Source organism: Castor canadensis, chromosome 1, assembly GCF_047511655.1.
Source record: "Castor canadensis chromosome 1, mCasCan1.hap1v2, whole genome shotgun sequence".
NCBI lineage: Eukaryota > Metazoa > Chordata > Mammalia > Rodentia > Castoridae > Castor > Castor canadensis.
In genome coordinates, this window is record NC_133386.1 from 46,960,452 (window position 1) to 46,984,042 (window position 23,591).

At 36.6% G+C, this 23,591-nt stretch overlaps 1 protein-coding gene and 2 pseudogenes across 4 annotated transcripts in view; all 3 read right to left on the minus strand.

The window, feature by feature from the left end:
- The window catches only part of Nt5dc1 (5'-nucleotidase domain containing 1), a 141,505-nt gene that overhangs the window by 65,498 nt on the left and 52,416 nt on the right, over nt 1–23,591 (minus strand). The gene's annotated exons all lie outside the window — the stretch shown is intronic.
- LOC109694224 (Parkinson disease protein 7 homolog pseudogene) lies at nt 2,115–3,808 on the minus strand (annotated as a pseudogene).
- Nucleotides 8,843–9,724, minus strand: LOC109694213 (adenylate kinase 4, mitochondrial pseudogene; annotated as a pseudogene).

The following is a 23,591-nucleotide window of genomic DNA, read 5'->3' on the forward strand; positions in this document are numbered from 1 at the left end:
AAAAAAGAAAAAAATAGGGATATAATTAAAAAACACTGTTTTCGCTCAAGGAATGTTGACTTCATTGCAAAACGTGGGGATGAGCAGAGAAGACAGTGAATGCATACTGACTAGCTACTATGTGTCATGAAATTTACATATCAGTTTCACTTAATATACACTGCAGTGCCTCTGGAAATATTGCTATATTCATGTTACAGCTGAAAAGAGCCCTGAGATGGATACAGAGGGAGAAAATAATTTGCTCACATTTAAAGAGTCCATGAAGTTTCCATTATACCATTATGCTGCCACCACCTGAAAACTATTAAAAGAAGAACATACATTTCATTGCCCATTGAAATCAACATATAATTCATTACCCTTCTTATAAGGTAAATGCATACATATGGCATAGTATATAAGAATAAAAGAATTCTGGACTTCCTTCGAAGGGACAGTAATAAGCATTTTGCACTTAACTAAATAACTACTGTCTACCATTACTTCATTTCCCCTGCCTTCTGCATTTGAATGGATTTTTGTATTCATCTCCTATTAAGGATACAGTTCTATTAAAATAATTTTCTTCACCCTCAGAACATTTTACCATAGCCAACGATAAATATTTACTCTCCTTTGACAAGCAAGAGCCTTTTTAAAGGAGAGAAAAACAGTCTGCATAACTGGCTTAAACTTTTGAACTTTATTTCATACACAAGAACTGCAGAGAACCAAGTCTCATTAGCACAACCCAGTGTCATTCAACATTCATTCATTTTTATGTTCACCCACATGTTCCTCTTTAATGCAAAAAGGATTTGAATTTCTCACACAAAATGCTTAGAAATAAGAGATACATAAAGAATAAATATCCACAACCAGAGAAAATAAGGATAAAATGTCTAGATAAGAAAGAAAAAAGTAAAATGCAAGCATGTGGCAGTAGGGACTACACGTTAAGTTGCAAATTGGACTCTGAGCTTACAGCCACTCACAATGGGGGCAAATAAGTGTGTACACACACACACACACACACACACACACACACACAAAATCAATTATATAATCCTAATGGTCTATGAGAGAAAAAAGTTCCAGTAAATAAAAAGAGACAGAGCTTTTGCCAGAATTTATATCCATAAGAATTTTTTCACAAGTGGTAACAAAAAAAGAGCAAAATTCAAGAGGAAATACATTTCTAAACATTCCATTTCAATCTGATTCAACAAGTCCTTGGTAAACTCAATTTTAATCATTTAACAGATTGGCAAAGAATTATTATAACTGAGGATATAAAAAGTTATGAGCTCCAGGATTTATAAGGTCTGTTTTAAACACAGTAATGTTCTACTCTGGCAGTCAATGTTAATGCTTTATTTATCCACTCCAATTGCAAACTTAGACTCTGCACGTTAAAATGGTGAGAGTGCTTAATAACTCTAAATATATATACAAATAAAAATAAGATATGAGTTATGAAATGAGTCTTACATATAAGACTCAAAAAATTGTAAAAAACACATATACAGAAAAGCACAAAATTCATAAATCTATACCTAAGTGAAATGTCATAAGTAAACATTCATGTAATTGATAATCTGGTCAAGAAACAGAACTTTTCTAGGTTCCCCAAAGTCCTCCGGCACCTTCCTCCAAAGGGAACTACTGTTCTCAAACTATATCTGTGCTTTTATACTACCTGACTATGCTCTAATTTATCCTATCATATAAAAGAACTCACAGAATATGCACTTCTTGTTTTTAAGATCCATTCATTGTGTTGGCATAGCTATAATTTTTTCATTTGCATTGAACTGTACTGTTGATGGACTTTTGGGTTGTCTCTAACTTGGGCCATTGTGAATACCACTAACAAGATTCTGCATGGTTTATGCTAAAGAATGGAATGGCTGTGTTATAAGGAATGCTTATTTTATTTATTTATTTATTTATTTATTTGGCTTGCTAAACACCCTGTTTATTCTGTAAACAAGGTTCAGAAATGTACAGACACTCACAGATGGGCGCCCTGTGTGGAGCACTTCACAGCTATGGATGTTTCAGAAAGGCCATGGCTTCCTACTTGGCTCACTGGAGGCAGGAATGGGTGCCTGGGCCCCTTCTCTTCTCAGGCCAGGGCTTCCGCTCTAGTCTTTAAGGACAAGTGGCACCTTTGTTTGGCCATATCCTTGCCGCTCAGTTCCTCCACAATGGCCAGAGCAAACTCAAAGGAGGTCCCCGGCCCACAGCTGGTGAGGATGTAGCCATCCTTTTCCACACGGCTCTCTGAATAGGTGTAATGACTCCCATTCATCATGTTTTCTTTAGCAAGCAGGTGTGATGTAACTGCTTCCAAAACCTATTTCATGAGCCAACAGAGCCGTAGGACCTGCACAGATGGCGGCGGTGAGCCCCTTCCTGCTCTCCTGCTCCTTCAGGATCTCTTTCACAGCCTTTGACTTGCATAAATTCTTTGCCCCCAGGTTACCTCCAGGTAGAACCACTGCATCATATGGCCCCTGTTTTTTTGCATCTTCAAGACTAGCATTAGGACAAATGACAACATCATGGCTACACTGTACTGGATCTTTCCCAGTCAAACCTGCAACAATGACCTTGATCCCAGCTCGCCTCATGATATCCACAGGGATTACCAACTCCATTTCCTCTGCTCCTTGGGCCAGGATGACCAGGGCTCTTTTTGAACCCATTTTGTGTTGTATTTTTTAAAGACTCTACAGCCTAAAGGGGACACAACCCACCACATACTCACACCTCCCTGGGGAATGCTTACTTTTAACTTTACAGGATAATACCCGTCAATTTTCAAAATTTGTTCAACCAATTTACACACCCACCAGCAGTTTGAGGGTTTCTTTTGTTCCACATCCTCAGTAACCATCAATACCAGCATAAACACATTTAATGCTTATTGGTCACTTAGATCTCTTTATTTGTGAACCTCCTATCAAGTATTTTGCCCATTTTTCTCCTGAGGTGTTTTCTCATTACTGATTTGTAGAACTTCTTTATACTTTTGGACATTTGTGCTTTCATGGTTATATATATGTTCTAAGTGTCTTCTCCTATTCCATAGCTTGTCTTTTCATTCTCTTGATAATGGTGATAATGAATTTTAATATTTGTCAAATTTATACTTTTTCTTTAAAATTAGTACTTCTTGAATTCCACTTAAGAAATCATTCATTATCCTTAAACCATGATGTTATTTTCTATTTTTTCTGGAAACCATTATTAAGTTGTCATTCACATTTATGTCAATATTCCCATGTGGAGTTATTTTTGTATATGATGTGGAGTGATGAAGTTTTTGTTTTTTCCATGTAGCTAGTTATCCAGCTCTCCAGGTACCATTTATGACAGTCATTCTCCCACTGGTCTGCTATACCTGTGCTATCATCAAGCATCATATCATCTGCCACAGGTCTCAGGAGGGATCTCCAGGCCACTTATTTGTCTGTCTGTCATTGTACCCAAACTACCTTGTCTTAACTACTCTAAGTGCAATGGTATCTTGGCCCTTTGCATTTTCATATGGTATCAGTTTTGGTTATATAAAGAAATCTATTAAAAATTTGATTGGCATTGCACTGAATTCATATAACTAATTTGAAGAGATGACATGAAATATATAGTATAATATTGCTATGGTTTGGACATGAGGCGTTCCCCCAGAAGTTTCATGTGTTGAAGGTCTGGACCCCAGCTGGTGGTGCTATTGGAAGATGATTGCAATTATGAGGGCACTAACTTCACCAGTAGTTGAATTCACCGCTGAGTTCACAGTTGAGTGGGCTAGTCACAGGTGGAGCCTAGTTGGGAGAAGTAGCATACTAAGAGTGTGCTTTTGGAAGGTAGCTCTTATTCACAGACTCTTCTTTCTTTCCTTCCTGGCTGCTATGAGTGAGAAGCTTTCCTCTGTCCTGCTCTTTCTTCATGTTCTTTCTGCCTTGCCTCAGGCCTAAAAAAAATTGGAGCCAGTGATTGTGGACTGAAACCTCTAAACTGTTAGTCAAAATAAAATTTTCCTCATTTAAATTGTTTTTTCTCAGGTAATTTACCACAGTGATGGAAAGCTAATACACACATCATTTCACCCAAACATACTTTCGTATGTACATCTAAAAGACAAGGATTCTTGCTAAACCAGATGACATCTGAAAAATAACAATAATTCTTGATATTATCATTATCATATACCAGTCAGAGTTAAAATTGTCACCCATGTCTACTAAATGGGTTATTTTTACAATTAATTTGTTTGACACAAACCAATTGATACCAATAGGCCTTTCAAATTGTGTTTGGTTAATATATCACTTAAATTTCCCTCAACCTGTAGTTTCCTTTCATTCTTTCTTCTTGTCATTTATTCATTCGTGAAACCAGGTCATTTTTTTCCATAGAATTTCCGTCATTCCGCATTATGTTTATTCCACTTCTGTAGTGTCAATAAACTTGGTGATCTAGTTCTTAGATTTCCTATTAACTGGTAACTGGACAGGTTTAACACAATTTAGGTTTGATATTTTGGCAAAAAGTTTTACAGGTGATTTTTTTTTCCTATTGCATCACAGCAGGAGGAGGCACATAATACCTGTTTCTTTTTTCTGTGATAAGACTGATTAGTAGATTAGAGTGTTATCAGCTTTCTCCATTTACTGTTAAGATCTGTATCAGTCTTTCATTTAAGTTTTAGCAGCCATTGGTGATCATTGACTACTTCCACTACAGATTATAGAATTACAAACAAGTGATTCTTTAATAACCAAATTGATTTTTTCCTTTTATATAATATTTTCAGAGTTAGCCCTCTTGTATCCTTAAAAAATGACCAGTAGAACATTCTAATCTTCTGAGAGTATATTTAAAGTCAAAGTACACCTTTTACTTATATACTATCTTTATAATTAAAATAATAAATGCATTTGGTAATGATTTAATGAGATTTGAACATTGATCCTTCAGTATAAATTCCTGTCAAACAGATAATTATAAATTCAACCCAGTTATACAAATGGTATTTTATAATTAAAAAAGTTTTATTGTATTAATACACTTCTTGGCATTTTATTCAACTAAAGATATAATTATACACCCTGTATTTTTCTAAAATTCTAATAAATCTAACCTTGTTTCAGAGGGATCACAGTATACCACGTCTTTCAGGGTAAGAGTGATTTTCATATACCTCAAGAATCTTGCCAAAATCTGTGTATATTCTTCTACATTTCCAAAAGAGAAAAAAAGATCACTGTAAGTAATCCTGAGTGTGACTGAAACAAATTGGGACATCAAAGATTGATGTGCCTCCATTAAACCATAATCAGCATTTAATGAGTGCACTGCTGAAGGTGATTACATTCCTGTTATTAAACTGCTAAACATCTAAATGTTTATTTAAAATCTTTATTCTTTTTGAAAACCTAAATGACTAAAATGATTTAATATTAGTAATTTTTTTTTCAGTATTGGGGTTTGAATTCAAGGCCTTATGCTTGCTAGGCAAGCGCTCTACCACTTAAGCCATGCTCCCACCTTGAAATATGCTGATTTTTAAAAAAGGTCTATTCAGTGCTAATATTCAAGGAAGGAGTGAATGCCAAAACCTAATTCTTTAGAGTATTAACGTCTGATTAGAATAAGAATGTAAATCCTCTAGCCAGGATACAGTTCTCAGAATTTTTTATTTTAATAACATTGAGGCATATTTTAACATTAATGGTAAATCACATTCCCTGGGAAAATACCAATGATATATTATTCTGAAATAAACTGCTGCCCCTATCCTCACAGCAATGCTTCCTCAAGCTAAGTATCTCCACTTATACCAAATAAAGAGATAAAAACTCCCCAGGATTAACACCTAATTTCATAATTTTTCACTTTGTTTAGAATATTCTAAAGTCAAGAAGTAATCATTTGAAAAGCCATAAAAATGAGGACTATGAAAATCTTTTCTTTCAACTGCTCACTGGCTTTGTGTCCCAAAACCCATAAGGAAAAAAAAAAAATGTAAAAAAGCTGGAAATATATATTAAGGAAATGTTGTTTATAGCAAGATGACTCACAGGACAAAAATTTAAACAGCAAATGTGTTGGGAGACTTTTTATGGTCCCCACCTAAGTGAATTAATCCATGATTTTTTAGAAAAAGTTATTTTATTTTGTCATTCTCAGATGCTTACTTATTCAGTGATCGATCAAAGAATTCTAGTATTAGGTGGAAACCACTCTTTATTTCCACCCGTGAGCTAAAATTTTAGACTGAGGTGAAATTGCTTTCACTAAGACAATAGCTCTTCACACAGGGTCTGATCAGAGAAGTTGAGACCACTTGGTAATCTGGCTTACAAACTCCAGTGCCCCCTAATTATGACTGCTTTAATAACAAACAACTGCTGGATTGTAGTTTAGTGGGCTTTTTTTTTTTTCTTCATTGCAGTAATCCCTTTTAATGAACTGGCCAAGGATATGACTATCCAGTTTCAAGATTCCTATGCGTGGACATAACACAGAGATTCCTGTTTTTTTTTTTTTTTTTTTTTTTTAAAAACTAGAAAAATTCCTTTACTTTTGTTAAATTATTTTCAAGATAACCTATTTTTATAAAATCATGTAGGGAAAACCAATGAGTTTGTTGAAGATAAGTCCATTGAACATGAAACAAGCATCTTCTTTTTTCAGTAGTACCAGGGTTTGAATTCAGGGTCTCACGCTTGCTAGGCAGGTACTCTTCCCGTTTGAGCCACTGTACCAGCCCTGTGTTGTGATGGGTATTTTTTGAGACAGGGTCTCATGAACTATTTGCCCAGGGCTGGCTTCTAACCGTGATCTCTGCCTCCTGAGTAACTAGGACTACAGATGTGAGCCACCAGCGCCCAGTTAAGAGCATCATCTTTCAACAGCCATTGAAAAGGTGTTTGTCTCTTGCTGGACTCACCTAACCAAGGACCCTCAACTGCTAAGCAATCTCAGCAAAGCAGACACTGCTGAGACTAAGGAACCAGATGCTGGCTGTGACCATCTACTTGGCCAAAAGGAGGAGACAGGGAAGGACGGAAAATTAGCATAGGCAATCAGGGGTCTGGCCTTTTCTCATACCTCTACCCCAAGTTCCAAAGGCAGTGACTACAGGGGAGGAGAAGTGAGGAAAGACATCTGAAGATTTTTGTACTTCCCAAAACACATACACTTTCCTCTTCTGAATCATCCATAATAACTTTAACTCTCTACTGTTCATCATTTGTGGAAATGGTCTCCATGGCCAAGCTTACTCTAAACTGTAAATTTCCCCTATTTCAGACTTGTTTTCCTCTATACCTGGCTCCCCAGGAAACCTGAGCTTTATCTACATATCTGATTTCTACCCCATCCCCATGAGCTGGCATCCAAATGCAATTCTTCTAAAGTACTTGATATAAAAAAACACACTGACAACTCACAGACCTGAACTGGGCATTTTCATCACAAAAACCTAACAAGTTCTCTGTGACTGAGGAGATGGGGAGAACACTGGTCTGCATTTCCACTAAGACGGTAAACAGGAAAGTCACCTGAAGGGACAAAGGAAGAAGAAAAACCAGCAAGAGTTAGGGCAGTATTATAACGAAGACAGACTTGTTAGCATATAGAATATATATGTACGGCAGTGAAGTGGCTGGGATTCATGGGGACCCCTTCAGAAAGTAAATGATGTGTTTCAATACCATTAAAAGGCTGAAACAAAGTTATTATTTTTACCCCCTTCACCAATATGAAAAATTAGATAGAAGTCACTTCCAGGAATAGTGACGATGTTCCCTGGGGACAGGATGATACAGGAATGGGGGCTACAAACATTTAAAACAGCAGGAATAACTTTCATCATTCCTCCCACGATAGCAAGAATTATACAAGGTGGCCACCAAGTCTAAAAACCAGTAAAATCTTTCACCAAATGGCTTATTGGTATAATCAATGATAAAATACTAGTATCTTTATGCTAGACTTTATGGTCACCCCACAGCCTACATCTTTGGAATGGGGAAGGGGCTTGTTTTCCCATAATCATAAGCTGTCACATTCAATCTAAGTACATGTAGTACATCCTCAACCCACTCCCTTTAATCTTATCTGCTTGGGTCCCACATGGAAGAAAAACGCTGTTGGCAACACCATCCAGCAGCATGTTCAAAATTCATTTCATTTCATCTTGAGTGAAAAACTTAACTATTCAATTAATTCAGTAATTCCATATGGCTTCATTACTATTTCTGTACAGAAGATATGATCCTTCAGCATTTCTATTAGTATTTCCCATAGTTCTTGAGGATTCTCAAAGACTTTGAGAGATACAAAGAGTGAGCCCCCAAAAGAGCTGTTTAAAGCTAGACCTTCTGCATGGCTCAGTTCCCAGTGTATGAAGAGATTCAATACAATCCCCTAGCTCTCAGTTCATAGAAAGAGGAATTTGGGAGGGATAAATGTAGTAACTGCCTATATTATTTGACAGCCTGGGAAGAAAGGAAACAGATGTAAGAAAATACAGCCAGTAGAAGCCAGAATGGCTGAAAGGGGGAGTGCAGAGCGTGGACGCAGAAAGGTCATTATTCCTACCAGAAAAAATGAGTTGTGGGCATGGTAGTCACTCAAGGGAGAAGCAACCACTGAGTGCAATTGGCTTCAGTTCAATAGTTACCACAGGAGCACACAGCAAAGAACTGGGACAAAGCTGGGGCTAGAGCCCTTAGCGATCATACTCAGCCTTCCTAGTGATGTGGTTCAACAGCCTTTGGAGGTGGGAAGACCAGAGATCACCACTGTCACGTGCAAAAAGACCACAGCAACATCGTGGCTGTCAAATACCAGCTCGAGCAGCTTAGACACTGCTCGAAATCCAATCTGTACTTGTTTCCTTGTGAAGGGCTTTACATGTTCAAAGACACCTTTTTTCAAAGGCAGAGGAGGGCCTCTTCGTGAACTCTTTCTGCTTGCTAGTTTTCCTACCATTGTCACCATTACTGGGAAAGCTGCAGGCTATCTCCGCTAGCTTCTAATTTGGACATGGCAGCAATACCACACACACACACACACACACACACACACACACACACACACACAAAGACACACACACATAAGGGAATGACCACGTCCTCCTGGTTCTTCCACTGGGCAGGCTCAGTATGCTTCTTTGGACTGAATTGGTGTGATCTTGTTTGAGAAAAGTGTGTAGACATAAGGCCAGATTTTGTTAGTCTCCGTCCCAGAAAATTGGTGAAGCACTCCTCGGCTCTTGTAGAGTTCGACGACTGGCTTCGCTGTGTCTTTGTATCGCCTTAGCCTGGCAGCAACTGCTTCAGGCTTATCGTCTTCCTTTTGGACTAATGGCTCGCCAGTGACATCATCAATCCCATGTACATGAGGTGGGTTGAAGTCCAGGTTATAGACCCTTCCGCTAGGAGGGTGAATCCAGCGTCGGCTGAGTCGATCTTTAAGGGTTTCAAATGGAATGTTCAAACTGACCATTAGATCCACATCACAGATTTTATCCAGGGGTTCAGCCTGTACTAATGTCCTCGGAAAACCATCTAGTAGCCAGTGTTGGCCGCTCCCGTTCTCCAGTTCTGACATCATTAGGCATGTGATCACTTGATCTGGAACCAAAACACCTTTTTCCAGGTACTGCTTCACCTTGTCCCCAACTTCTGCAGCATGGAGGAGCAGGGAGAGACAGTACTTCTAAGCCAGGTGTGGTTGTGTGTCTTTGTAATCCAGCACTCCAGAGGCTTAGAAGGCGGCAGCGAACACACAGGCCTTTCAAAGCCACCCGGGGCTCGGTCCCCAGGCCCCACAGCGCGTAGAGGGGCTGCAGGGGCGCGCGGCTGCGAGCCCCGCGGCGCCACAGGTTCCCCGGCGCGCACCCGGGCAGGACTCCCACAGGTGGGCAGTGCTCGACCCCGGGAATCCGGCTAGGGAAAGGGACGAGCGGCTCACTGGGACCTGGGGGAGAGATCGGACGGGGACCAGGGAGCTGGCGGGCAGCTTTGCCTTAAGGAAGCCAGAGATTCCTGTTAAACCCTTCCATAGATCAAGAAAGACTGACTTTAAGTTAAGGAGTTTAGGATGGATCTATAATCCTCAGAATGTTATAAAATGAGGAGTTTAAAGCAAAGTAACTTTCACCTAGATCACACAAATTCAGACTCCGTCCCGTTGCTTGTCTCATTTAGATATGTAGGATAAAAAGACATTTCACCAAGTAAGTCTGGATGCATAGCTCAAATGGTAGAGAACCTGCCTAACAAGCATGAAGTTATGAGTTCGAACCTCAGTATGACCAAAAGAAAAAAGTTTCACCAAGTAAACTCCTAGACACTGTATTTGTTAGGTCCCTTGCATTCTTGGGGCCCGTGGAAGGACCCGAGGCTACACCTTAAAACCAGACCCCCTGATTTATTACCACTTGTTTCTCCCTGCCTGATTGTTTCTGGGCTTGCCAAACAACTTAGGAACTTCCAGTTACTCAACTAGCCAGGCATGTCAACATGTTCCATCTGGTGATTGCAGATAATCAGAGACCAGAGACTCTCTCCCTCCCCCATGGCTTGGCCCCTCCTATAAAGCCCACTACTCAATTCACCCAAGTTGCTGCTTCCTGACCTTGGGGGTGGGGTGGGGTGGGGTGGGGCAGTCATGCAGTCTAGATCTTAATAAATCTTTCCTTTCCACACGTGGTGTGGTCTTAATTTGGCAGTACCTTACAGTAGTGAAGAGTAGTCATATTTTTATACTGACTATAAAACCAACCTCCAGTCTCTAAGGAATTAGGTGTACTCTGGCAAAAGTACAGCAAACTGTCAGCATTTTTCCCAACCCTCTGCTTTCCCAGCAGAACTGTCAGAAATGTAATCTAAAGTATATAAGAAGAAAAGACATGGACAGAATGCTTTAATGTCTTTTTAGGTAATTGTATTTTAAAATGTCAGAAAATGTTTTAGAACATTGTTACTAAAAAGTATAAGTAATTAATAAATTCTTTAAAAGTTGGCTGCATTGTGATATATTATGGCTGTTTTTTGCACAAATTTTTGAATAAATTTTAATTAAGAAGTTTAGGGGAGTGGAAAGTACAGAGCTTAAGTGTAATTTACAGTATTTTAAAAGTAGATGAGAATGTCTATGTAAAGGAGATCTCAGAAGTCTTAGAGAGTTCATGTTCTTTATGAAAGATGTATCTGAACAGGATAACATGAGAAGTGGCGCAGGACAGCATATTTCACACACACACACACACACACACACACACACACACTTATTTTAATCATAAAAGTATACTTGGGAAACTTTTTTTTAATAATAACAGCCAAAGATGTCATAGAAACACTTAAAGAGGCTAATTGTTAATTTCTAAATACACTTTATCACTCATCTACTTCTGTTTACTTATATAGCATTTTAAATTTAGTGTAGCTTGCTTTTTTTTTGAGATAGGGGCAGGCTGGCCTCGAATTTCTAAACCTCCTGCCTCAGTCTCCTAAATTCTGGGATTACAGGTGTGAACTACTTCATCCTGTGGCAGTTCATTTTTAAGCAGAAAATTCATAGCATGACAAAGAAAAACACTCATGAATATATTTTAACCCACAATGAAATAGATGGAAGCCATTTATAATATTTAGAATAGAAATAATAAAAGTCTGTATCTTACTGTGGTACCTATCTTGGGATATATACTTCTAAGTATTTTCCTTAAAATTTAAAACACATGAATTGTGTTTTAAATTTTAAAACACAATTTTAAAATTAAAATTTTAAACAAAGTTACTGAAAACTATGTCATGAGTGCTATAAAGAGCAAAGGAACATAATCTATGTGACTAAACTTATCTGCAGTGAAAACTTGTTGAAAATGGAGAACTCATGCAATAAATAAGTTAGTTTTTATAGTCTTGTGCATGAATTCAATTCTATGAGATACCACTAAGTATTTACATCGAAACTAGTCCACATATTATAACAGTAACTGCACTATAAATAGGAACTTCAAATATTAGTTATGGTTCTCTGGTCATTTTCTAAGTATGTATGTACCCTAGTACTCAATTCATTAAAATAAATAACTGTGTTGAACTTACCACTAAAGTTCTTATAAGTTTTCTAAAATTATATAGGAAAAGAAAAAGGTGTTTTTAAACAAAAAAATATCAAAAATGAAGAAAAACGGAATAAAAACTTGTACTACTGTCAGTTCACTATTCAGTTGCTTTAGAAAGGTAAATGATCTTTGCTAGTACTTAGGTCTTTAATAGAGTTTCTGTTAAAACATTCTTTATAATATGTCAATATTTTCAAACAAAGTTGAAAACAAAGCTGGAAAAAGCTGGTTAAAATTATGGATTAGTTTGGCATAGTGGCACATCCCTATGATCCCAGCACTCGAGAGGTTGAAGCTGGAGGACTGCAAATTTCAGGCCAGCCAAGGCTACATAGCAAGACCCCATCTAGAAAAAAAGTTTTCAATTAAACTGAAAGTATCAGTTAAAGGAAATCTGAATAGTATATAAAATTTTTTCACTTCTGGTTTGTTGGTATTGCTTAGAGGGAAAAGTCCAAAAAAACATTGAACAATTTTATACAATTCAGAGAATCTACCATTTATAAGCTGACACGGTGAGAAAAGTTTAATAGGATAATTAAAACAAACCAGAAAGGCAGCCAATGAAGGCTGATATTTCTTACTTTTCTTAAACAATGTAAATGGCTCAAGTGCTTCTACCAGTCCCAGCAGCTGTGGTCCTCAGAGTTGGCTGGGAGGGGATAGTTTAGTCTGTAGAACATGTATAATCTCTTCTTAAACACTCTGTTCCATACTTTTATACATCTTTAAAATGCAATGTCTTTAGAAAACTTTATCATACAAATTACACATATACCTCAGGTAGTAAATTCCCTTTTTTGAAGAAACATTTTGGTGCTTCCATTCTAGGGAAAAATCACAGGTGAAAGACAGAAGTTTATATAAAGAAAGGCAGGGATGAGTAGGGACGTTCTCAGTTAAAATGGAGAGAATAAAATGTGCATGCAAGAGAAGATGGGCATAGTTTCAGTCAATTCTTGTGAAAACATAAATTCTAAGGATGAACCAGTAAAGGGCATCATCTGGTATTGCAACTCTTGGCTTTCCAGTCTAAGAAAAAATGTTCACTTTACCAAAATCTACAGAGCTCTTTTCAGTATAGTCTGCTACCCATGCAATTTGTCCCTTTTCCCAGAAACCACGTGCATGTTTTTTCTTTGGCTATAAGCCATGTACTCAGATGGCTGCCAAAGTTGTCTTGTTATATCTTAAGATCTTGTGGGCTAGGATGCCATGTAGGTGATGTCTGTGCACATATTCCATGTATCACAATGGTGATGATAACATTAGGTAATATTAGAATTTCCAAAGATCGTATAATACGATTTTCATACGGAATATATAATAGCCAAGTGATAAAAAAAAAAAGTCAAGTTCTTGATTACTTCCTCCTTCTAACAGAGATGGTCTCATCTTCATTCTCCACTTCAGTTTCTTTAAATTTCCTCTTTCTAGGGTTAGGGATGTAGATCAGTGGATTTGCCTAGAATGTGCAAAGCTCTGGGTTCGATTCTGAGCACTACAAAACAAAAATCTTTCTAAAAGCTTACTATATGTGACAGTGCATATTTGCTACTGTATGTCTTTCCAATGTGGCCATCTCCAAAGCACGGTTACTAAACAGATACAGGATTTCTCAGTGGCAATGTTAATCATAAACCCTGAAAGGATTTTCAGTTCATATCTATACAGAGGATACATTACTGAGATATAAAGGCATTTTTTTTGATAAATGTCCTTGTTTAAAAAGTCAAAACAACCCCAAAAGTAAAATTATGTTTTACCTAACTGCTAGCAACTTTCAATCTTGAACAATTCCATGTCTGTTTTAAATACAGGTTTATTTCAATAAATAAAATTTGGGGTCAAAATATCTAATTTAGAATGTGTTCCGTTCATGTCTTTACTTGGTTATGTGAGTTAAGTTAGCCTTGATTTTTGTTATAGCAAATTCTTCTTCCAAAAGAGACACCACTTTTCTATACTTGCAATTACATGTATATTTTCAAAAAAGAAATCTGAATACTAGGAAATATAAAAAATATTAAATGCTAGAAAAATTCATTAACATTATAGTCAACCTGTTAGAAAAAGATGAACTTTTTTTCATGATGAGAGAGCTTTCATTCACACGTATCTTACGACTGCACTATAATAATGCTTAGTATAGCATCATTACATACATAAAGATTCTAATATATATCATTTGCCTATGGTAAGTGGTTCTTGAGACACCATCTAAGGAAGAATGAAAATAAGGCTATCAATCTGATAATTTCCAAGCTTAAGAATAAAAATGATGGTTAAAAAAAGAAAAAGATTTGTTTTAAAAAAATAGGGCTGGAGGTGTGGTTCAAGTGGTAGAGCTCCTGCCTCGCATGTGCAAAGCCCTGAGTTAAAACTTCAATACTGCCAAAAAAAAACCCCAAACCAAACCAAAACCTCCTACATGTTACTTTTGTCCAAAAAGCAAAACCTAAAACATTAAGTATTTTAGTATAAGTATAGGCATATGTGGAGCCTGGAAAAGGATCATCATCATAGGACGATCTGCAGGCAAGAGGAACTAGGCAGACTACATGCATCTGTTCCCCTGGAGTGGAAGGACAATTCTCTAGTCCACAAAGCTTCAAGGAAGTGATCAGCAGTCATAGGAAAGGTAGGGGCAGAAAGTATCTGCAGGAGACAGGTTCAGAGTACCACCTACTTCCCCTGCCCCTGCTATTCATGCTAATGAAGCAAGAGGCTTAACCAGTTGCAAGAAGGGAAGCAAGTGTCTACAGTTACCAGAAAGAACAAAATGTAATAGGGTGAATGATGAAAGAAAAACTTACAAAACAGTTTTGGACCTAAGCTCCTATGTCAATACCAAGTAGGATTCTGCTGCTGGGAGAGGGGAAGGAAACCTCTGCCCAACGTCAGTTGTAGGTGAGAAGCAGCATTTGGCTGTTACAGGGAAGGGAACTCCTGATTCTTGAAACCCCCCACAAATCCAGCTGAACATCTTTCCTAAAACAGGCTGAGTCAGAACAGAACCACACCCTGCCTCCATCCTAAAAGAATAGCCCAGAGTGCTAAGCAACATCAGTCTTCTGTAGGGGAAGAGCAAGAGTGTGGAGACATACACCAGTGTTCTGAGGCAGCTGAAAGCTGATAGTGAAGCAGTAATACTCAGCACAGCAGCCCACTGTGTTTAGCCCACTAAACACTAGATAGTGACAGCCCAGTACTAGGGGAGTGCGAAGCCTGTAGTCTGCTGAAGATAGAAAAACTCAAATGCAAGCTCAGCTCCTGACTAGACTAACTCACATTTCCAGCCTAATGGGAAAACAGGCACGTCCCTTTTGAGGTATAAATACTGCTTACCTACTCAAATTCTGACATTCAATCAAAAATTATAAGGCTGATACACTAAACAAAAGACCCTGCCTCAAGTCACTCACTGTTAAGAGACAAAGAAATAATAGAAGCAGACTCAGGAATGATTTTTGGAAATATCAGAAAAGGACTTGAATATAACCAAGATTAAAGTGTTAAAGAATCTAGCAAAAAAGATAAACATTATAAGAAAACAGGAAATTTCAGCATAGAAACAGGAACTACAAAAATACTGAAAATTTAAAATTTAATTTTAAAATTTAAAATTAAAATACTGTGACAACATCACAGGTGAAGAAGGGTCCTTTGCTGGGCTCTTTAGTTCCTGGTATAGCTAAGGACATATGAATGAACTTGAAGAAAAGTCAATAAAATTTACTTAAGCGAAACACAGTGAGTAAAGTGTGGGAAGAGGGAAGAGATCATCCAAAAGTCGAAGGACATTAACAAATGGTCTAACATACATATAACTGAAGTCTGGAAATAGAGAGATAATGGGGAAAAAAATTAAAGAGGAATTGACTAAAATTTTTCCAAAAATAATGAAAGATATCAAACAGGTCTATGAATCCAGATAACCCCAACTGAGTAAATACTCCCCAATCTCAGTGTCTACATATCATAGACAAACTGTTGAGAAGCAAATAGAAAATCATGAAGGCAGATAGAGAAAAAAATATGTGACCACCATAAAATAAATACTTTTTTCTAAAACTAACCTACAATGTCAGAATAGTTGCAGCAATCATATTATTATGGGAGGTGGCGGTAGGGAGGAGTGACTTTAAGGAAAAGGAGGAAATGCTCGGAAAATGCTCTCTACCATGATTGGGGTAGCAATTATGGGGGTTCTGATTACACATATCAGAACCCAACAAGTGTATGATGCACGCATATTTTATTCTATATAAATTATACTTTAATGAAGTTAAATTAATAGCACTACAAACTGAACTGATTTCTTTAAGTTTTTAAAGAATAAATAGATAATCCCACTCATGGAAATATTCTATAGGGATATAAATAATTATCACCATCCTTCAACAACTTACCATTAGAAATGGAAAATCAAAATAGTTTATTACAAAACATAATTTCTTAGATACACCTTTCTCATTGCTTTGAGACAGTGTCTCACTGTGTAGGTCAGGCTGGCCTGGAATTCACTAAGTAGCCTAGCCTGGCCTCGGACTCTTGATCCTCTTGCCTCAAGCCTCCTGAGTGCTGGGATTATCAGTTTGTTCCACAACATCCAGTTTAAATGTAGCTTTAAGAAATTTCTGCTATTCTGATATACCCTATGTAGTCAATATAAGAACACTCTCAATAACCCAGTTAGATCTACTCAGATTGAATTAGCCATGCCTTACGTTACCAGCAGGTTGCAAGGCAGGTAGTAGAGTTAGATACTAAATCCCTCAAACCTGAGTAAAACAACAACAACAAAAAAAGACAAATGCAAAAAAGTTATGGAGCTAGAAGTAGATCAAAACAAGTATCTGGATACATTCAAGGTGTCCTAAAAATATCTTCTTAAAGATAGTAAATGTTCCTGAATTTCTAGTCTAATCTTTATACAAGTTGTTCATTTTCATTACTTTTATCATGAAAGATTAAGGAATATTTTACTCATCTAACATCTGCAATTTGAATTCTATAGCCAGTGGGGAAAAATATATTCAAGCTAGTCACTGACATCTTTAAAGTTTGTTATTTCATGGAACATGCACACCATGTTTTGCCACAGAAGAGAAAGAAAGAATTAACTTCAGTGAACAGTTCTAGTTCAACCCAAGTAGGGTCAAAGCAGTATGTCCGTAATGTTTCTTACAGAAGAGTTCAGATTTCCCTACTATAGGCAAGGAAGATCTCCTTTCTCCCAACTCTAGTCATGGGAAAAACAATGTACAAAGCCAAACAGAGGGACATTTTATAAAATACTTGGCCAGTACTCCAAGACTGTCAAGGTCATGGGAAATAAAAAAAGAATGAGAAACTGTCATAGACCAGTAGAGACTAATAAGACATGATGACTGAATGTAATGTGGTATTCTGGATGGAATCCTGGAATAGAAAAAAAGACTTTAGTAGAAAAATTGGCAGACTCTACATGAACCCTAGAGGAGATCAGTTAATAGTTTTACTCAGTGTTCGTGTCTTAGTTTTGACAAATGTACTGAGAGATGTTAACATTACAAGAAAATGGGTGAAGGATACACAGGATCTTTCCAGACTATTTTTACTACTTTTCTGTAAATCCAGGAATTATTCCAAAACAAAAGACTTATAAAACAACAAGAAAAAAATAACAAGAATAATGTGTGGGAAGAGAGTAGACCAAGGGGGAGGGAAGTATTCTCAGTTCTCCACATACCCTGAGAAGCACAGTCACCCTCACAAAGCTTTCCTGCTACTATTGCCCAGCTGGAACACTTAGGGTGAATGAAAAGAACTGACAGACTGTCTAACCCTCACATCACTGGAATATTTTGTTCCATATTCCAAAAATCACACAGCTGCAAGAAACCTTCAGTGTTTTCCCAACCCAGATGAGTGAAGGTATTTTAATTTCAGACTATTAAAGGCAAATGCTCCAATTTCTTCTTATTTTTTAATAATATTTTCCTAAGTTTCAAATTTTCTTGCCTTTAAGACAAAATTTGGGGAACCCAGATATGTATTTCAAGTGGTAAAAAGCAGCCACCAACACAGTTACACTATGTTAACAAGCAGATGAACACTGCTAGGGAATTTGGTTTAGATATTTTTGTAGTGTTTTGAGCTATTACTTTTAGTACACCATGTTTAATATAGTCCCATAATGGATTACTGATAAAAGGTAATAAGTAAAAGAACCATAAATTTTGAACTTTAAAAAATTATGGATGAACATAAAAATGACTAATTCTACAAGTTATCCTCACACAATTATATCTGTGAGCTGAATTCATCTGATTAAATTTACTGTGTTAAAAAAAACAAAATATCTCAAGATAAGAGTTTATCCTAACTGGTTATCTACACCTGCAGTCTGAAATTGTGGAAGAAAAAGATATGTGTTCCCTACATCTAAGGGTATTTCAGCCCAGTCAAGGAAGACAAATGCAGTATCTTTAGAGATAATGGCTCAGAGATTTCCAAAACTAACCAACGATGTTAAGTGCACATTTGAGAAACTCTGCAAATCCCAAGGAGGATACGGGGGAAAAATGACACCAACATAAATCATAATAAACGGCTAAAAACTAAAGATAAAGACAAACAGTAGTCTGAGCAAAACAGATTACCCTTTAAAGAACAATTAGACTGACAACAGACTCTTCAACATACACAGCAGAACTAGAAGACAATGTAGAAAATATCAATTAACCTAGACTGCCATCCCTAGAAAAAATAAGCACCAAATTCATATTTTAAGTATCTACACATTTCAGTTGAGCTAAATAATCATTATCTATTCATCACAACGTGGGGGCTACATAAGGTAATTACTCAACAATAGCCAAAGGCATGGCATTTTCGAAGAAAGCCTACTTTGCAAGCTGCTAAGTACAGATATTGCTTATAAACAATTAAAATGAATTTAGACACTGATGGGAGGTAGAGAGCTAAGAAAAAAAGGGAGGAAAGAATACTCAACTTCTAAAATATTTGAGTTTCGTCAAATGAAATTTGTACAATTAATTGAAGTCAAAATTATACATATTTCAAGTCAGGCACAGAAAGACACAGATCACATGTTCTCATTTATATGTGGAAGTTAAAAGCTGATCTTGAGGAGACCAGGGGTGGAGATGGAGAGAAGATGGTCAAAGATATAAGGGTGCAATTAGAAGAAGTAACTTCTAACATTTTACACGATAGCATAGTTCTATAGCACAATAGGATAACTATGTTTGACAACAATTAATTGAATATTTCAACATAGCTAATAGAGAGGATTTTGAATTTTCCCAACACAAAGAAATGATAAATGTATGAGATGCAAATAAGCCAATTGTTGATTTGATCATTACAGATGGTATATATGTATTGAAATAACACATTGTGTCCTATAAGTATGTATAAATCTGGATATCAATTAAACATAAAAATATAAAATATTTTATTGCCTTAGGTTTATTCATTTTAATTAATTTTTACAAGTGCTTTTAAAATACAAAATATGTCATTTATATCTGATGCATTTTGTTGCAAATACCGAAGTCATTGGTGATAAAAGGTGACAAAAGGTGACTGAAGGCAATCAAATGTTCTGAACACTGAGTGTGATTTGATCTTCTTAAAGGACAGAAATTTCTCAATCATCTTTGTAAGTTGTACAGCAGGCCTAACATACAACTTTGCACATAGTGGATTCTCAACTACACTTAACATAATAAACAAAATTCACATAGACAAGAAAGCTAAGATAACTTCTCAGCTCAATGCAAGTAAGGAAAAAAAAAAACCTCATTTTAAGGTTAAAACCAGATATTTAAGAATTTTGATCCTTTCATGTTCAAACAGAAACTATTGTAATTAAGTTGACTTCAGAGAATCACTTTTTAACTTTTACACAAATTATTAGATATAAGCTGAGCAGTCTCTTTGAAAATTCAGTAGAAATCCCCCACAGATTTAGGTTATAACTGAACTATTCTTCACATTAGCGTTTTCTATTTATTTACGTAAAGAAACTAGTGTGTGTGTACTCCAGGGAACAAAAAGAAAAAACAGAATTGAGCTACAGGACAAAGATTCAGTAAATCAGTAAATTAACTATTTATATGATATCTAGAAAATCTGGCAGATAGTCACAATGGTGAAAAAAGCCTCCAATATTTAGGATGTTCTATACTACCTGGAATATTTTGACTTGAAGACAATAAAGAACAAAGGAATGGGCAGAAGAATGAATAATCATATATACATCAACTGTCAAAGAATTACCAAAAAAAGGAATAGGACTGATAAACAGTTGATAAAATAGTTATTTTCTCTTTAGAGAAAATAAAATTTTACTGATTTTTGATAAGAATAAATACAGAGGTAACTCAATTTTAAAGAAGTAATACAGAATAAAAATCAATAAAAGTACAGAAAACCACATTATCATTCTGTATCTTAAAAAATATTGCTGATCCCAGGACAATGGCATTAGAAGGCTGTCTTTGATAACTCCCTAATATTGCTGGTAAGTAGGTAAGTATGAAGTAACTTTTCTTTCTAAAATGCACATTAACTAGTAATTAAAGTTACTGAAGAATTTGTTTTTGAACCATCCCAATGTAAATGCTTGTGCCAAAGTGGTGTTCCCTTCTCGCATTAACACAGGTGATCAAATAAATGAAATTCCCCAATCCCCATCTACATCTCAAAAAGGCACTGGCTGCTGGAAAACAACAGAAATGTACTCTCTCCTGGAAATGACTCAGAAGGCAGACCATTATTTGTAGCCAGCATATGAGTCAGCAGAGCTTTGCATAAAAAGTATAAAGTTCAAAAGCAACTCAAAAACAGCTCTGGAAGTAGTAGATGGTTTTTGCCCCTCCTGGAATCATTACTGATGACGTCTATGAACTTCTGACTGTGTGTAACAGAAGAGCACACCAGCATGACCAAGTTGTGACTTTTAAAGAGCAGCCAATTCTTAGGGACTCTCAGGAAATACAGGTAGGAGAAATTCAAATGCATAACAGTAAGTTTATCTGACCAATAATGTGAATGGATGGAAAACAGGGCATGAACACTGGCTATGACTAAAGAATTTAAAGAAAATAGAATCCTTTTTGTCTGTATCTATAAGATGGCTATGCTTGCATCTTCTTGTTTTCACTAAGCAATGGTTAAATAAAAGCATATTTATTTACATACAGTACTTTTTTTTTCTAAATTTGAAGAGATGTTGAAGGAAGCAAATAGGATCCAGGCAGGTGTGTGGAACTAACAATAAAGCTGTTGTCTGAAATGTCATGTGTCTTCAAGAGATACTACTTACTGCTGTAAAGTATTACCATATCTTAACTCACTTTTGATATAACCATCTTTCAAAAATGAGATATAGTCAGTCTCATTAATTACAAAGTTATTCTGTTTAAAAACTGCAGTAGGGTAACTTAAACTCATTGTAGCTATTCAAACTAGAAAGTTCCTCCAAGTTTAGAGGAATTGCCTTCTTTTAAGAGCTCAAGTTGCCAACATGAGATTTTTTTTTTTCTTAAAGAAATCAGAAAGATGTGAAGAAAAGTCTGTAAATATAAGTACAAAAATATTTAATTAAAAATATACTTCCCATTTTTCTGAATGTTTTTGTAACCCATATGAGGTATTTAGGCTTTGCGTCTTAATAATACTATTAGTAGGTCTTAAAGGTGTCTAACTGAAGGATCAAAGTCTTTTTGAAGGGACCTCAATAGGTCAGTCAGGACCGCCACCAGTCTTATATTAATTTATGATTTCCCTCTTAAAGTTTCTAGTAACTGATGCATCTTTTTTCTTTCCACCCATTTTCATCACGTCAACATTATAATTTAGTTCAACTCTTTTTATTTTGTTTTGTTACAACGTAGGTCCAAATTCTGGGAGGGAACCAAGATACTTTTCTTTCTGGTTTCATATACTTTTTATTATGGTCTACCAAAAACAAGTAACTTTAATAAATGCAATTTCCCATATACTTGATCCCCCACTGGACTCAAATGTCTTCAACAATGCATGTTAATATTTTTTGAACTTAAGAAATGATTTAGTTTTAAACTTCAACACTGACTTTTGGCAGACAATTTTTTCAACATAGTTTCAACTCTTTGACCCTGTCCTCAATGCCTAAGCTTCCAAGACAGCAGGAGCCAAAGGATCAGAATGAGTGTGGAGGCCCATAAAAAGCTATTTGTCTAGGGTTCCACTAAACAAATTACACTGACCACTGACTGGTCCCATGCAATGTGACATCTTTAAAGAAATGTGTGGCACTAAAATCAATTCAAGAGACATGGTGGGATACTGTTGTTCTTAGACCAAATTAATGAAGAAAACATGAGGTGGAGGGAAAAGGGGCAAATGTTAGGGAGACATATTTAAATAAAGGCTAGTTTTGTTTTGTCTTCTACTTTCTTACCCACAGATAATTCAGGAAATTGGAGCCTAAGACCTCATGACCCCCCACCCCCCTGCAATTTGGTAGAGGAAGGCAGTGTTGTGTGGTGAGAGTATTTAGGCAAAAACAAAACAAAGCAAAAACAGAATTAACAGTCTGTGAAGAGGACAGAGACAGCAGTCCTTCCTACCACAGGCTACTCACACAAACTGGAACCCCAAAGAGAGGAGTACAAATGGGATTGTGGCAAGAGCTGTATCGTGATGGGCTGTGGGGTGGGGTAGAGTGGAGAGAGGACTTGAAGCACAAAGTGACTGATCTTTATCCTTTTTAGATCCATAGATATTTTTGATACTACTCAAGTATAATTCTTATTTTAGATATACTGAAACATAAAAGCAGATATTATGAAAGTATGACATGAATATCTTTAGTGTCATTTCACTGAGGTGTCTCCCCTATCTCTTCATGACCAAATTCATCTTTCAGAGCAACTCTAAATTCCTACTGCCTCCAAAAAGGCTTCCTTACATCTTCCTTCATGCATGTCCTGTTAGCATGTACAACCCTCCCCTCCCAAAAGTCCATGTCTACTTTATGATGTGTTCTTAACTCGTACTACATACACCATGATAATTCCTTCACTGACAGACCATCATAAGCTAATTGGAAGCAGAAATCACTATCTATTTAATCCCCAAATACCTATGTAATATTAAAAAACAAAAAAAGCAAACAAAGCACAACTGGTTGAATGCCAACAATAGTCTACAAAAACTCTTAAAATCAAAACTGTAGTTTTGGCAGAAATTTAGAGAAACAGAGAGAACAACATTATAGAAAATGTAGAGCAAAAACAGAAGTCAAGAAGATTCCAAGATGGCGGCTAGAGGGAGGAAGCAGAAAGTGTGCCTCCTAAAGCAAAATCTTGGAGAGACGCTGGAGATACACCTTACAGGAAAAACCACCAAGAAAAGGCAAAACTGTGACTCCTCCACACCTCTAGACTGCGCA